General features: G+C 47.8%; 1 protein-coding gene across 1 annotated transcript in view; it reads left to right on the top strand.

The window, feature by feature from the left end:
• The window catches only part of DEPTOR (DEP domain containing MTOR-interacting protein), a 107,318-nt gene that overhangs the window by 66,628 nt on the left and 23,772 nt on the right, over positions 1 to 16,918 (top strand). The window lies entirely within an intron of this gene.

Genomic DNA, 16,918 nt, shown 5'->3' with positions numbered 1-16,918 from the left:
CGCACCTCTGTCCTTTCCTTTGTCCTTTCTGAGCGCGGTTGAGTCGAAGCCAAGAGCTTCGAAGTGAGGTCGAAACTAAGGGAGCGAGTCTTCCTGTCCTCTGACTCTACCTCTGTGTCTTCTAAATCTCCCTCGGTTTTTTGTTTTTCACATTTCTCTCCTTAACCAATACTTAATTTGAAAAAAGAAAGTTTCCTTTTACTTGTCTTTTTTTTTTGAGTGACAGATACATTTTTATTTTATTTTTTAAATTTATTTTAATTGGAGGCTAATTACATTTCAATATTGTGGTTTTTGCCATACATTGACACGAATCAGCCACGAGTGTACATGTGTTCCCCATCCTGAACCCCCCTCCCACCTCCCTCCCCATCCCATCCTCTGGGTCATCCCAGTGCACCAGCCCTGAGCACCCTGTCTCATGCATCAAACCTGCACTGGCGATCTGTTTCACACACGATGATATACATGTTTCAATGCTCTTCTCTCAAATCATCCCACCCCCTTCCACAGAGTCCAAAAGTCTGTTCTATACATCCGTGTCTCTTGCTCTCTCGCATACAGGGTCACCATTACCATCTTTCTAAATTCCATATGTATGCGTTAGTGTGCTGTATTGGTGTTTTTCTTTCTGACTTACTTCACTCTGTATAAGAGGCTTCAGTTTCACCCACCTTATTAGAACTGACTCAAATGTTTTCTTTTTAATGGCTGAGTAATACTCCATAGTGTATATGTACCACAGCTTCCTTATCCATTCGTCTGCCAATGGACATCTAGGTTGCTTCCATGTCCTGGCTATTGTAAACAGTGCTGTGATGAACATTGGGGTACACGTGTCTCTTTCAATTCTGGTTTCCTCGGTGTGTATGCCTAGCAGTGGGATTGCTGGATCGTATGGCAGTTTCCACTTTTTTAAGGAATCTCCACACTGTTCTCCATTGTGGCTGTAGTAGTTTGCATTCCCACCAACAGTGTAGGAGGGTTCCCTTTTCTCCACACCCTCTCCAGCATTTATTGCTTGTAGACTTTTGGATTGCAGCCATTCTGACCAGCGTGAGATGGTGCCTCATTGTGGTTTTGATTTACATTTCTCTGATAATGAGTGATGTTGAGCATCTTTTCATGTGTTTGTTAGCCATATGTATGTCTTCTTTGAAGTAATGTCTGTTTAGTTCTTTGGCCCATTTTTTGATTGGGTTGTTTATTTTTCTGGACTTGAGCTGCAGGAGCTGCTTGTATGCTTTTGCTGAGTCTTCTGTGAGAACTCCACTGTCCCTGTTCTACACAGAGCACATACTTGTGGTGTTTGTGCAGCCAACAGAGCACATGAAGACCATAAGAAACAGAAAATAGGGAGAAAAAGAGAAGAAAAGTAATGGAGTTTGGAAGAAAAGTCATGGTGTTTGGAAGAGGAGTTTAGTGTTTTGTTTTTTTTCTTACCAGCTCTGTGAATAAGTTTCATAACATCTCATTGCCCGTTTCCTCCTCTCTGAAATGATCATTGTATTTCATTCTGCTGCTTTATGGATTAGGTATGTTAAAACACTTGAAAAAGTGCAAAGAAATACACACACATCAGACAATTGAGTGAATTGTGTAAGATTTTTGAAAAATTTTTCCTATTTTTTGTATTAAAGTAATGAACATAGAGTGTAAAAATTTTGGAAAATACATACAAGCAGGAAAAAAAATTATAAGAGCCTATCATCTTTACTAACTGGTAGGTATTTACATTTTTAAGCAGCACTTTGGAAGTATAATTGGCATAAAGTGTATAGCTGTTAACATCTTTATTTATATTCTTCCAGATTTCTTATATGTACATGTACATTTATATACATTGTTTTTATTTATAAAGAAATATGGTATAAGAGGATATTGAGATCATTGGTTTTCTGCTTCAAAACACCTTTATCTCGAAGTTTTATCCTGTCTCACAGAGGACATTTATCTCTTGCTTATCTGGGATCATGGGCGGATGCAGAAGACATGAAAGCCACAGGCTGTGGCTTTCTGTCTTCAACACTTTGATCCACACTCGTCAGTCCCTCTTCTAGAGCAGGAGACCAGTGGAGCTGCAGGTGTGCTTTGGGTCTGTACTGCCCTGATTCCCAGCATTTACCCCCTGGCAGTGACTCACCTTCTGGACAAGAGAGGTGGGCCATCTTGACTGCACAGGTGAGCCCAGAGCAGGGATTACGGTCAGTCTGGGTGATTGATGCCAGGCTGGGGACTGACTGCCCTCTGATTTGAGCACCTCCTTCATACAGAGAGGGGAGCTTCCCTGGTGGCGCAGAGGTTAAAGCGTCTGCCTGCAATGTGGGAGACCTGGGTTTGATCCCTGGGTCAGGAAGATCCCCTGGAGAAGGAAATGGCAACCCACTCCAGTATTCTTGCCTGGAGAAGCCCATGGATGGAGGAGCTTGGTGGGCTACAGTCCACGGGTTGCAAAGAGTCGGACACGACTGAGTGACTTCACTCACTTTTTTTCACTTTCATACAGGGGTCTCTCTGGTGACTCAGAAGGTAAAGAATCTGCCTGCAGTGCAGGAGACCTGGGTTCGATCACTGGGATGGGAAGATTCCCTGGAGAAGGGCATGGCAACCCACTCCAGTGTTCTTGCCTGTGAAATCCCATGGATGGAAGAGCCTGGTGGGCTACAGTCCATGGGGTCCCAAAGAGTTGGACACGACTGAGAGAGCATAAGCAGTTTTCTTTCACAGGCTTGTGCTCTGGGCATGTTCCATGTGCCTTGTTGGCCGAGTCCGTCAGTACGTGGTGGGCACGATACCAAGGAACCCAGAGCAGGAGAGTTGGCAGGCAGCATCTGTTTCTGTGCCGAGGCTGAATTTTTTCATTTTCTAATGGGACTCTTGGCTATGGGAAGAGTTTCATATTTTGTTTCCACAGTAAAGTACCTCCGTATAAATTATTTTTGGCAGAGTGCTTTGCTTCTGAGTGCACACTCACTTGCATGGAGCTTTGACTCAAAGCAGATTTCCTTTGGGGAAAGCAATGGGTTTATGTTGCAGCTAAAGACCTTGGTTTGCTTAGCCAGGTATATTTCATTGATTTTAGTTCATCGTTATCGATTAATATGCATAACTGTTCTAGATGTTGTCAGTTGATAATTAACTCCTTGATATATCTACACTGATTGATGGGTAACCTGGGATATTTTTGTCAGTTTCAGAAGATAACACTCATTGTTTATATTCTTAGTTTCTCAGGAGCGTGTACAATGGTTTTTGTATGTCGTAGGGCAGTACAGAATTCAGCAGAGCTACATTTCCAAACTTGCATTATACAGCTCTCTAGTCCAGCAAAGTGGAGAGCTGACTCATTTGAAAAGACCCTGATGCTGGGAAAGACTGAAGGCAGCGAGGAGAAGGGGACAACAGAGGATGAGGTGGTTGGATGGCATCACTGACTCAATGGACATGAGTTTGGGTAAACTCCGGGAGCTGGTGATGGACAGGGAGGTCTGGCGTGCTGCAGTCCATGGGGTCGCAGAGTTGGACACTACTGAGCAACTGAACTGAGTCCAGCAAAATATCCTGTCCTGAGGTTCTGTGATCAAAACAGTTTTCAACTGCTGCACACTATTCCTGTCTTGGAAATTTACAGAAAAGCATATTAGCATACTAAAAATGCTGGGAAATTGAGCCAAAGAAAAAAAGTCTGTTTAAATTATCTAACACAACATATATCATTTAATAGAAACTCTGAAATGGAATCTTAAGACTAAGATAAAAAAAAAAAAAAAAGACCAAGATATAGCCTTGTTTTAAAAACCTGCTTTTGATCAAACTCTGTATTGGAGTGAATATATTGAGGTGTATTTTGAGTTGTACTGTAAGCTAAATGAAAATGACAGATACAGAGTATAAGAAGTCAGAAAGAGAAAAACAGATATCATATATTAATGCCTTTATATGGAATCTAGAAAAATGGTACAGATGAACCTAATTGCAGGGCAGGAATAGAAACACAGATGTAGAGAATGGACCTGTGAACACAGGAACGAAGGGGTGGGAGGTTGAGGGTGGACAAATTGGGAGAGTAGCACTGCCATACACACACCAGTGAAAGTGACATATACACCAGTGACATATACACCAGTGAAAGTGACATATACACCGGTGACATATACACCAGGGACATATACACTGGTGACATATACACTGGTGACATGTACACCAGTGATATATACAGTTGTGAAAGTGACAAATACACCGGTGACATATACCGCAGTGACATATACACTGGTGACATATACAGTAATGACATATACACCAGTGAAAGTGACATATACACCAGTGACATATACACCAGTGAAAGTGACATATACACCAGTGACATATACACCAGTGAAAGTGACCTATACACCAGTGACATATACACTGGTGACATATACATTAGTGACATATACACCAGTGAAAGTGACATATACACCAGTGAAAGTGACATATACACTAGTGACATATACACCAGTCAAAGTGACATATGCACCAGTGACATATACACTGGTGGCATATTCTCCAGTGAAAGTGACATATACACCCGTGACATATACACCAATGAAAATGACATATACACCAGTGACATATACACTGGTGACATATACAGTAGTGATATATACACCAGTGAAAGTGACATATACACCAGTGACATACATACCAGTGACATATACACCAGTGAAAGTGACATATACACTGGTGAGATATATACCATTTACATATACACCGGTGACATATACACCAGTGACATATACACCAGTGAAAGTGACATAAACACCAGTGTCATATACACTGGTGCCATATACACTAGTGAAAGTGACATATATGCCAGTGACATATACACCAGTGAAAGTGACATATACACTAGTGCCATATACATCGGTGACATATACACCAGTGAAAGTGACATATACACTGGTGAGATATATACCGTTTACATATACACCGGTGATATATACACCAGGGACATATACACTAGTGACATATACACCAGTGAAAGTGACATAAACACAGGTGTCATATACACTGGTGCCATATACACTAGTGATATATACACTAGTGAAAGTGACATATATAGAAGTGACATATATAGTAGTGACATATACACCAGTAAAAAGTGACATATGTACCAGTGACATGTACAGTAGTGACATATATACTGGTGACATATACACCAGTGACGTATATACACTAGTGAAAGTGAAAGTCACCCAGTTGTGTCCGACTCTTTGCAACCCCATGGACTATGTAGTCCATGGGATTCTCCAGGCCAAAATACTGGAGTGGGTTGCCATTCCCTTCTCCAGGGGATCTTCCCAACCCAGGGATCGAACCCAGGTCTCCCTCATTGCAGGCGGATTCTTTACCAGCTGAGCCACCAGGGAAGCTACGGCGTGTAAAATAACAGCTAGTAGCGGGAGCTCAGCTCGGTGCTCTGTGATGTCTGGAGGGGTGGGAGGTCCAAGAGGAGGGGAATGTATGTGTGTATATAGTTGATTCATGCTGTACAGCAGAAATAAATACAACATTGTAAACCAGTTACACTCAACTTTTAAAAAATATTTTTAATGAAAATGAGGGAATACCCTGCTCTTCCATTAAATAAATGTATTTATTTGCTTAGTCCGTTACTTTGTTACAGAAAATGATGAATAGATAATTTCCTAATTTTGCCATATGCATTTGTTATAAAATAAGTTCTATGAAAAGCCCTTGTGTAACCCAGTCCTGGAGGCTTGTTCCCACTGACCTGTCACATCACTGCTGCTCTTGACTTCAGGGCAGTGTGTGTGGGTGTGCAGCCTCCGTCTATATGGGTGGCAGCGCTGACCCTGTGAGAGCCTGTCCTGGGGAAGGAGTCAGTGACCTGGGCAGTGACCTACCCTCTTGGTCTGGGTGGTAAGAGTTGCTCCAAACTCTGGCCAGACGCCTTTGGCCCCGCCGACCTGCACGAGCTAACCTAAGGCAGTGCAAAGCGCCCACCTTTGCCTCCCGCGCACTTTCTCCCAGGAGACCAGGCTCGCCCCTGAGGTCAGAGCCCGCCTTCTGCGACTTTCCGGTGCAGACGGCGCTTTGCGTCTGGCCCTCTGTGACCTTCCCGTCCAGCGGAATTTTCCTACTTTTACCGTGGCTGCTGAATTGCACTCTTCTCCTTGTAGAAACAGACACCGTGCTGTAATCGAGTTTTCGTGTGTTTGTCATCTCTCGCGTTTAGTCTACCTTGGGGCTTGGAAACTTCAGCGGCGGGGCACCTTTGTGTGGACAGGACAGGCCCAGACTGGAGAGCCTGGGTGTGGTGTTCCCCTCTTAATGCTTCTTGATCTTTTCGGACCCAGAGAGGAGCTCTTTGCCTGCTTAAAGGGAACCCTTAGTCCATGAAGGTTTCCCGGGTAGCTCGGTGGTAAAGAATCTACTTGCCAGTGCAGGAGATGGGGGTTCAATCCCTGGGTTGGGAAGATCCTCTGGAGGAGGGCATGACAACCCACTGCAGTGTTCTTGCCTGGAGAATCCCATGGACAGAGGAGCCTGGTGGGCTACAGTCCACGGGGTCTCAGAGTCAAACACGACTGAGCGACTGGGCAAACACGCATGCTTAATCCATGATGAGGCGAAACCGTCGTGCCTGTATTAGAATTTCCTTCTCTGGCAGTTCTGGAAGAGTTCCAGAGAACATGCCCCCTTAGGGCGAGTGGAGAGGATCACCCGCCTTCTCCTCTGGACGGGCTTGGCGGGGTCCATGACCTGCCCCCACGCCCGGCGCCTGCGCGCTGCTGACCCTGCAGCCGGGGCGACTCAGGCAGCCGAGCTGCGGCGGGGACGTTGCAGAGACGGAGACGCAGGCCAGGGAAGCTTCCAGCCCAAGTTCAGCTGTGAATGGAATTGACTCTTAAGTGTTCAGTCAGAAGGGTTTTACATCACCCCCGCTTGTTTGAAATTGTGTTTTCTCTCGTCTGTTTTTGTTCTTCTCTTCATCCCCCCCTCCTCCTCACGCAGTCGCCGCATGTTCGTCCCAAGACCCCAAAAAGGGAGCAGATGTTACCAGAGGCGCCAAATATAACCTTGCTTAAGGTTTTGTCTGAATCAGGACCCGTGTAACAAAGAGGGCAATTCATTACACCTTTTCTGATAAAGTTTTTATACTTATTTCATACTTCTTTCCTCCCTTTCCCAGCCTAGAGAATAATGGTGATAGGATCATCAGAGTTCTCACTTGATCCACATCTTTGAATCAGAGTTATTTTTTGAAATAATTGTATTATTATCATTTTGGTGGCACTTGCTTTACCACTTATTTACTCATCTTGCCCAGCCAGGCCCTAGTTGCTGCTCTTGGCCTCTAGGTGTGGCACACAGACCTTGTTGCCCTGTAGCACGTGGGAGCATAGTTCCCCGGCCAGGGACTGAACCTACATCCCCTGCCTTGGAAGGTGGATTTTTGACCACTGGAGTGAAAGTGAAAGCATTAATTGCTCAGTCGTCTCTGACTCTGTGCGACCCCCTGGACTGTGGCCTGCCAGGCTCCTCTGGCAGGAGAATCCATGGGATTCTCCAGGTAAGAATCCTGGAGTGGGTTGCCATTTCCTTCTCCGGGGGATCTTCCTGACCCAGGGATCAAACTCAGGTCTCCTGCACTGCAGGTGGATTCCTTACCACTAAGCCACCTGGGAAGTCTGGCGTCCCCTTACAGTGAGAATGAATGCCAGTCGCCTTCCATGACCCTCAGAGTCCACTATCTGGGCTCTTTTGGTCATAACATTATCTCCAGCCTATTTTGCTTGCAGCTCCATTGGCCTCAGGCTGAGTGACTGCTTCCATGGTTGTCATCCAAGTTTCAGATTCAATGTCAATTTTTCAGAGAAGCCTTCTTTAAACAGCTTGTCTTCCTCCAGTTACTCTTTATTTATTACCCTGTCTTATCTTTTCAAGATGTAACACTCATCAGAATTGGATAATAGTACCTAATAGTTTATCATTTGTCTCCAGTAGAACCTTGTCTGCCTTTAACTACTATATTCCCGGTCCTTTTGTAAGTGCTAGAAGCACATGTGTTGCCTGACCCAGTGAGTTGGTGCTTCTGGAGAAGACTGAGGAGCTTACTCGTTGAACACGGGCGCTGTATCCCCGCACCTCTCATACCAAGTGTCTCTTTTTCTTGTTCTTACAAGTCTTGAAAGGGGAGTGGGAAATGTCCTCCCCCCTTGTAAATGAGGAACCTGAGGCCCACTTAGTCCCTTTCTCAAGGTCACCAATCTTGTGAATGCCACAGCTAGCTCAAAATCCGGTCTCTTTGCCCCAAACTCCTAATACTGTTTCCTATTGCATTATTTCAAAAAATACAAACCTATGGGGCAGAGCTCAGTAGATGATATGTGTATGTTAGTAGCTCAGTCGTGCCCGACTCTTGGCAACCCCATGGACTGTCGCCCGCCAGGCTCCTCTGTCCTTGGAATTCTCCAGGCAAGATCACTCGAGTGGGTTGCCATGCCCTCCTCCAGGGGATCTCCCAGACCCAGGGATCAAACCCAGGTCCCCTGTGTTGCAGGCGGCTTCTTTACCATCTGAGCCACCCGGGAAGTGGGAGATGATATCATCCAATAAAACCTCAACCCTGCTGTGAGCTGCTCGGTGGTTCATAACCTTTCCTGTGTCTTGTGTGGAGAATTTGTATTCAGTTCAAGATGAGTTGTTGAGGTGGTCACATGTCCACCTGCCTTTGCTTGCAGAAGGTCAAGTAAATAATTCTTATTCTTGGCACCAGCCCCTCACCTAGGTCAGGACTAGATCTTGCGGGGTCATCCAAGTGAAAGACATAAAAAAAAATGCACGTCTGCTAGTTTAATCAAACACTTATCTGAGCAAACCACTCAGCCTTCAGACTGTGAAGGAATTTGAGCCATATTTACAAATAAGAAACAAAAGATATCCTTGCTCTTTTCTGGAAAGTTTTTTTTCTTTTTTCCTGGTGGGAATAATTAAATCCTGTGAGAAATGGTATTCAAGTGTTCACGCAGCCTCGTGCCAGCTCTCACAGGGATTCCAAGACTCCTGGCTTCTCCTCCTGTTTCCTGCTGGTGTGAATTGATGGATGTGGATGTATGGGGCCTCTTTTCACTGTTTGTTTGTTTCTTTGTGTGTTTATATGGAGACAGAACCATCTGAGTCACAGTAAGGAATTAGTGGTCATTGTGTTCTTTTTTTCCTCCTTTCAAAAATTCCCATTTCTCATATAGAAGAAAAATGTCAAAATCCTGCTTTTTTGGTCTTTCCTCCCCATGGCCACAAAGCCCGTATATTTCATGGAATTTTCCTCCTAACCAAGAAAGCCAAGTTGGCCTCCCAAATTCCTAATTAATTTGCCAAGACTGTTTGGGCACTGGAGTAGCAAATGGTGGGATGACAGTCAACACGCGTGAAGAAAGCTGCATACCGTGAGGTTTAAAAGTAGCTCCTTTGCAGTTGAGTGCTGGAAGGCCATGCGTGCGGATGCACTGGGCTGTGCTCTCCTCTTGGGGCATGGCTGTGGTCAGCCAACCGGGAGCAGAAGGGCCAGTGCTTTGCTCACCCGGGCCTGGTGGGCGGGAGAGTCTGTGGCTCTGGCTGTGGGGAGCCTGCTCCTAGGGGCCTCAGCTCTGACCTTCTTTCTGCTCCCTGCCCTCCCTGCCCACCCTGGAGAAGACAGGGCAGCTCTGCAGTTCTGTGTTCAGTTCGTCTTTCTTGGCCACATGCCATCATATCAGGCCTCGCTGGGATTTATGGTCTGGAGAGGGAGAGAGACCGTCACCCCAGAACTCCACTCTGGAGTCTATAAACAGAGGTGCAGGGGCAAACAGAGGGCCCGTCTTCTCCTCTGTGTGGGCCAGCGGGGCACGACAAGGTGCACGTCCCCAGGGGAGGGTGCTTGAACTGAGACCTAAAGGATGGGTAGAGACTGGGGCTCCGTGGAGGTCCAGCGGTTAAGGCCGCTTCCAGTGAAGTGGGCACAGGTTCGATCCCTGCTTGGGGAACTAAGAGCCCACACGCCCTGTGGCATGGCCAGAAAAAACCACATTCACTCTAAGAATGGGTAGAAATCAAGTAGACCTAAGTATATCTGTGCGTTGTGTGCACATGCGTGCACACGCTCTGCCCATGGTTTCAGTGTGTTCAGATGTGCAGGTGTGTGTACACATACACACACGCAGAGTTTATTCCATAAAGAAGAAACTCGGAGTGGAGCCGTTGCCGGGGGCAAGAGCGGGGGGAGGACAGTCTGGGAGTTTGCGGTGGATGGGTACACGCTGCTGCATTTAACGCGCGCCAGACCTACTGGCCGCACAGGGAACCCTGCTCAGGGTCATGTGGCAGCCGGGATGGGAGCGGAATCTGGGGGAGAGGGACAGGTGGGCGTGCGCGGCTGAGCCCCTGGCTGTCCGCCTGAAACTCCCAGCGTTGTCAATAGCTGTGCTCCAGTGTGAAACAAAAGTGAAAAAAGAATGGGACACAGTTGCTTGGAAGGAAAGGGCGACAGCTGAGCCCTGACTGCACTGTGAAGGGCGTTTTGGGAGGAAGGGTGGCCCTGAGCTACAGCGGTATCTGTCAGCCGTCTTTTTATTATCTTCCTCTTAAGGAGCATTTCACAGACATTTTCCCCTTAATCATCTCTCTCCGTAAAATGTAGATACCACAGATAGCTGTAGACCTGTTTATGGACTATCTGTACGTACGAATATGAATGTGTGTGCTTCCTACATAAAAAGCGGAAGCCTGGGTTTTACGCTCCAGGAGGTAGTTTTTTCCCCTTTGGGAACTAGGTCACCCCCACTGAAAATGCGTGAGTTGGAGGGGGGAAGGTTAAGAGACTTTTAAAGCTGGATTTTGAATTGAGTCATAACTTTCGTGTGACAGAAGACACAGCCTGGAAGAATAGGGTTTGGAGAGCCGTCGAAGTGCACACCCGCGTGGCTGCCGTCCGCAGGGAGCGTTCCCGGCCTCGCGGGGGCCCTGTGGCCTCTTCCCGGTCACCGCCTCCCGGCCGAGGCGGCCCCGTCCGTTCCGTCTGCAGAGACCAGTGCGGGCTTTCGCGTCGGGCAGACTCCCGGCCTGCCCGGGCCTCTGCTCTCCTGACCGAGGCCCGTGTGGCGCCTCCTCCGGGTCCGGGTCCGGGTCCGGGTCCGGGTCCGGGTCCGGAGAGGCGGCTTCCGGCCCGCCCCTGACTGCGCCGTCTGGAGCGGCTCCCCGGCTCGTGGGGCGGGTCCGAGGCTCTCTCCAGTCCGGGGTCCTCCCGCTTCCCGGGGCTCCAGCCTTCCGCGGAGTGTTCCTTGTGACCCCAGAATTCTGCCGGCTCCTCCCACGGCCCCCGTGTTTCTGGCCTAGGCGCGCCTAGAAACCCGCGTGAGCGCGTGCTGAGGCGCTCAGCCGTGTCCGACTCGGCCCCGTGGGCTGCAGCCGCAGGCCCCCTGCCCGCGGGGCTCTCCGGGAGGACAGGGCACGGGTCGCCGCGCCCTCCTCCAGGGCGGCTCCCGACCCGGGGACCTCTCCTGTCAGCAGGCGGCTCCTTCACCTGGGAAGCCCCCAGAAGGGCGCACTGCTGCGTCCTGAGGCTGCTGGGTCCTTTCTGCACGCACGTCACCCGGCGAGCCTATCCCCGCCTTTCAGAAACCTCCCAGGAACTGACACGCGCACACACTGTGTGTACATAGATAGCTGAGGAGGACCTCCTTGCAGCACAGGGAGCTCAGTGCTCGTGCTCACTAAATGGAAGGACGTGTAAAAAGGGAATCGTGCAGGCTCGGGGGGAGGGGACGTATGTGTGCCTGTGGCTGATCCATGTTAATGTACGGCAGAAACCCACACAGTATTGTAATTATCCTTCAATTAAAAGTAAATAAAATTTAATTTTAAAAAAGAGGGGATATATGTATACCTATGACTGGCTCACTTTGCTGTACAGCAAGAATCTAATATAACATCATAAAACAACTATACTCCGATAGAAATTAATTTTGAAAAAATCCCCGAGAAGATTCCCAGAAGTCCTGTCTGCCTTCTCCCTTCTTTCTTCTGATCCATCACATCGCCTTCATCCTGTGGTCCATCCTGTGTTCACTGAGGGCTCAGATTTCTTGCTTGTGTCTGGCACTGGGTCATGGGAGTGCACAGCTTGGGTGTCAGACACAAGATGTTTGAGTCCCAACTTCACCCCTTCCATAGGACCCAGGATAACAAACTCTAAGCCTGAACACCTTTCTTTTTTGTTTCATTGAGTTATCATTGATGGGCAGTATTATTTAAGTTTCAGATGTACAGCATAGTGGTTAACAATTTTTAGGACTTTCCCAGTGACTCAGTGGATAAGAATCCACCTGCCATCGCAGGGGACTCGGGTTCAACCCCTGGTCCGGGAAGCTTCCACATGCCACAAAGCTTGTGCTGCGACTCCTGAGGCCCGTGCTCTGTCTGCCTCCGCGAGGAGAAGCCCTCACCCCTCAAGGAAGAGTAGCCCCCACTTGCTGAAACTAGAGAAAGCAATGAAGACCCAGTGCTGCTAAAAATTAATTCACTTAAAAAACAATTGTTAAAGGTTATACTCCATTTATAGTTGTTACAAAATATTGGCTGTTTTCCCTGTGTTGTACTGTAGATCCTTGTAGCTTGTTTATTTATTTTTAATCTTTATTTATTTGGCTGTGCCGAGTCTTGACTGCTGCCTGCAGGATGGTCCGTCTTCGTTAGGGCTTGCAGGGGCCTGCAGGATCTTTACTTGTGGAGTTTGGACACCTGGTTGCAGCATGTGGGAGCTAGTTTCCTGACCAGGGATCGAACCCAGGCCCCGGAACTGGGAGCATGGAGTCTCGGTCACTGCACCGGCGGGGAGGGCCTGGTCTATTTATTTTATACATAGTAGTTTGTACCTTTTAATCCCCTACCCCTGTCTTGCCCCTCCCCGCTTAAATTCTTCACCTTCAACATGACACTTATAATAGTTGCAATTAAATAAAGTGTGACCCAGCACCACAGCTGGCTCATAGTAAAGAGTAACTGTTTGCAGGTGTCATTTATTATATTGCTTGTTAGAATCTTTGTGTCATTCTGTGTCTTCTGGCTGACTCTTGCTTAAGTAACTTTATGTTTACAAACACATAACACAAAATAACAAAACAGTAGCCAAAATAGGATATCATGGGAAACAGAATCCATGTGATCATATGTTTCTGCCATACTGCAGCATGCCATTATGATTCTGTCACTCTCTTAGAAACGCTAAATCTCCGTTTCTCATCTTAAAATGGCAGTGTTGATTGCTTGATGGTGTGACTGTGAGAATGAGTAAGAAATGTGTATGAAGTATCAAGCCCCTTGCCTGTCACATGATAGCTGTTTTGTGAGCATCAGCTAACGTATTTCATCAATATAAGATGTATAGGACAAAAGATGTGACCCGATTTCAGAGCTTATTAAAGGTGCATCTGAAAATAAGCAATTACTGGCATTACATCAAATTCCAGTCCCACTGATGGCTATGCTTGTATCAGTGGGTTTGTTTTTGTTTTTTGTTAATCTGGGTTGGGAAGATCCCCTGGAGAAGGGAATGGTAACCCACTGCAGTATTCCCGCCTGGAGAATCCCATGAACAGAGGAGCCTGGTGGGCTACAGTCCATGGGGTCTCAAAAGAGTTGGACACAACTGAGTGGCTAACACACACACACAAGCTTTTTTACGTTGAGGTGAAACTAAGCACTTTTATTTGCAACTGGAAAAAGGAATCTTTAGAAACCAAAGGATGGCAAAGCTTGGAAGTATCTCAGTGTGGTCCTGAGCTGTGCCCGAGTCGCTCTGCTGTGGGGTCCAGCGCTGGCTTCTTGTTTATGCTGCTCACTTATTTGTTTTTGGTTGTTCTAGGACTTCGTGGCTGTGCACCGGCTTTTTCTGGTTGCAGCGAGCGGGGTTACTCTGTGGCAGTGTGAAGCCTTCTTCTTGCAGGGCTCCTCTTGTGTGGAGAACAGGCTTGAGGTGCATGGGCTTCAGCAGCTGTGACACTCCATGGTGTGTGGAGTCTTCCCAGACCAGGATCAAACGCACGACCTCTGCGTTGGCAGATGGATTCTTATCTACCGCCCCACCTGGGAAGCCCTCACACTGGCTTTCTTTGCTCTCTGTCCCAGGAAACAGAAGGGCAACTGCTGAGACATGCACAGCCTGGAACCCCTCAGTCCTTAACAGATAGATAGGAACTCGATCTTTCTGTGTGTTGTGTGCTGTGCTCAGTCGCTCAGTCATGTCCCACTCTTTGTGACCCCACAGACTGTAGCCCTCCGGCTCCTCTGTGCATGGAATTCTCCAGGCAAGAATACTGGAATGGGTTGCCATGCTCCCAACCCAGGGATCAAACCCAGATCTCCTGCATTGCAGGCGGATTCTTTACCACTGAGTACCAGGGAAGCCAATTTTTCTGGGTCCTAACTACATAGTGTGAGGCCAGCTCCTGTCAGCCCTCTGCAGGTCTCTTCAAAATCAGGTAAACCCAAGCCTGCCTCCAGGTGTAGTCAGGGACCTCCCCAGACTGACCTATATCTGCTAGAAATTCGAAGCTGTCCCAACCAAGGCTGGACATCCTTTTACAAAGCTATACTCCTGGATTTACCCATGACCAATCCAAGTGTCATGGGAAGTAAAGATAAATATAGTAATGTCTTTCCTGTCTCTGCAAATGTGTGACATACAGAAGATTCCACAGTTTACGGTGGTATATTAGTTACAGTTAGCTTCCTTTATGAGCTATGTGAAATCTTGGAAACAGTGGTTAAGATTAGTATTTCTTTGCCACGTATAAGTTGAAAGAAAGTTAGTTCAAGACCGAGATATGTCGCTGTGGTCTGTGTTTTCACTTTGTTCACTTTCCATTTGCAGCCCCACCTCAGGGTCTAGGATGGCTGCTGTCACTCCAGCCATTAGGCTTACGTTCCAGCTCTCCATAAAGTAAGAAGGGAAGCAGAAGGGCACTGTTCCTCCCTTCAAGATACTCCCGAGAAGCTGCACACACTGCTCCTGTTTATATCCCACTGACTAGAACATGACCACAAATGGCCGCACTTAGCTGCAAGGGAATCTGGGAGATGTTGCGTTTACTCTGGGCGACTCTGGTGGATTCAAGTGTGTCCTGGTCCCGAAAGAAAAGATATATTGAAGTCCTAACTCGCAGTATCTAAGAATGTGACTTTATTTGGACATAGGGTCTTCAAAGAGGTAATCAAGTTAAGATGAGCTCATTAGGCCTTCATCCAATTTGATTGGTTTACTTATTAAAAGGGGCTATTTGGACATAGATCCACACAGAAGAAAGATAATGTGAAGTACATGTGGAGAAGATGGTCACGTGATGGCGAGGGATATATCTACACGCCGAGGATTGCCAGCAAACATCAGATGCTGGAGGGTGCAAGGAGGCTCCTATAGAGCAGGAGAAAGTGCGTGGCCTTCGGGCACTGTGATCCCACACTTCCAGCCTCCAGAAGGAGGGTCTCCTACAGAGCAGGAGACAGCCTGTGGCCCTTGGGCACCGTGACCCCACACTCTCAGCCTCCAGAAGGAGGGTCTCCTGTAGCACAGGAGAAAGCATGTGTCTCTGCGAGCACCATGATTCCACACTCCCAGCCCCCAGAAGGAGGGTCTCCTATAGAGTAGAAGAAAGCACGTGGCCCTGTGTCACCGTGATCCCACACTCCCAGCCTCCAGAAGGAGGGGTCTCTTGTAGCACAGGAGAAAGCGCGTGGCCCTGTGTCACCGTGATCCCACACTGCCAGCCTCAAGAGCTTGAGACGGTGAATCTGCGTGCCTGATGCACGTGGTGCCCTGTGGGTCAGCTGGTAGCAGAACAAGCGAGGCCCCTGTGCTCGTGGAACTTCAGGTCCAGAGAAGAGGCAGATGGTAATTCTTCACGCAGATATTTAATTACGAGCTGTGGTGTGTCTGTTTGGTGGGAACATGACTGGGAGCAAGACTTGAGGTCTCAAATACACATTTTTGTAAGTTTGCACGTTTCATTCATTTTCAGAATTCCATGCTCAAGGTTGCAAAGTCATGTGCTGAGCCTACCCTTTAGCCTTTAATTTTAGAGTCTCTTACTTCTACCCATCAGTTTTTTCCTGCCAGATAAAGTCAACGATTGTTAGTATGACAGTTATAGCTTGCAGGTCTCCCGGGAGGGCCTGTGAGGGAGAGGGAGATGATGGGAGCCAAGTCAGGAGGACGTTCGTTTGGCGGAGGCTTGGGCCTCTGGAACGGGAATCACGGATGTTGAGTTGATTGAATGCTTTGTTTTGCACATTCCTGCTCCTCCTCCAGTGTCTTCCATCTCAGTGAACATCGTTACCGTCCACCCAGCTGCTGAGGCCAGAAATCTAGAAGTCATGCTTGCCTTTTTCTTTTCCCTCCAATTCCAGATGCTTCCAAAATGTATCTCAGATGCCTCTGTTTTTCTTTATTTTCCCAAATCCAAACCACTGTCTCCTCTCACCAGGACTACCGTGGCTCTAACTGGTCTGCTTACACCTACTCTTTTTTTCTTTACATTAAATTTTTTTTCTAAGCTTTGGCTGCGCTGGGTTGCTGCGCACAGACTTTCTGTGGCTGCAGCGAGCAGGGGCTTTTCTGTAGCTGCAGTGCCCGAGCTTTGCGTTATGGTGGCGGCTCTCGTCACAGCACGGGCCCCAGGGCACGGAGCCACAGGAGTTGTGGCCTGTGGGCTTGACGCTCATGGGGTTTTCCTGGACCAGGGGTCAAACCTGAGCCCCCTGCACTGGCAGGCAGCCCCCCAACCCCGACCAGCAGGCAGGCCCGCTCACACCCCCTCTCGCAGGCTTGTCATTCATTCTCCTCCCGGCAATCGAGCCAGCCCGGTCCTGCGGCTCACCCGCT

This window comes from Bison bison, unplaced genomic scaffold (genome assembly GCF_000754665.1).
Source record: "Bison bison bison isolate TAMUID 2011002044 unplaced genomic scaffold, Bison_UMD1.0 scf7180017864233, whole genome shotgun sequence".
NCBI lineage: Eukaryota > Metazoa > Chordata > Mammalia > Artiodactyla > Bovidae > Bison > Bison bison.
The sequence above is the reverse complement of the archived record's forward strand: the minus strand, read 5'-3'. Positions and strand labels throughout refer to the sequence as shown.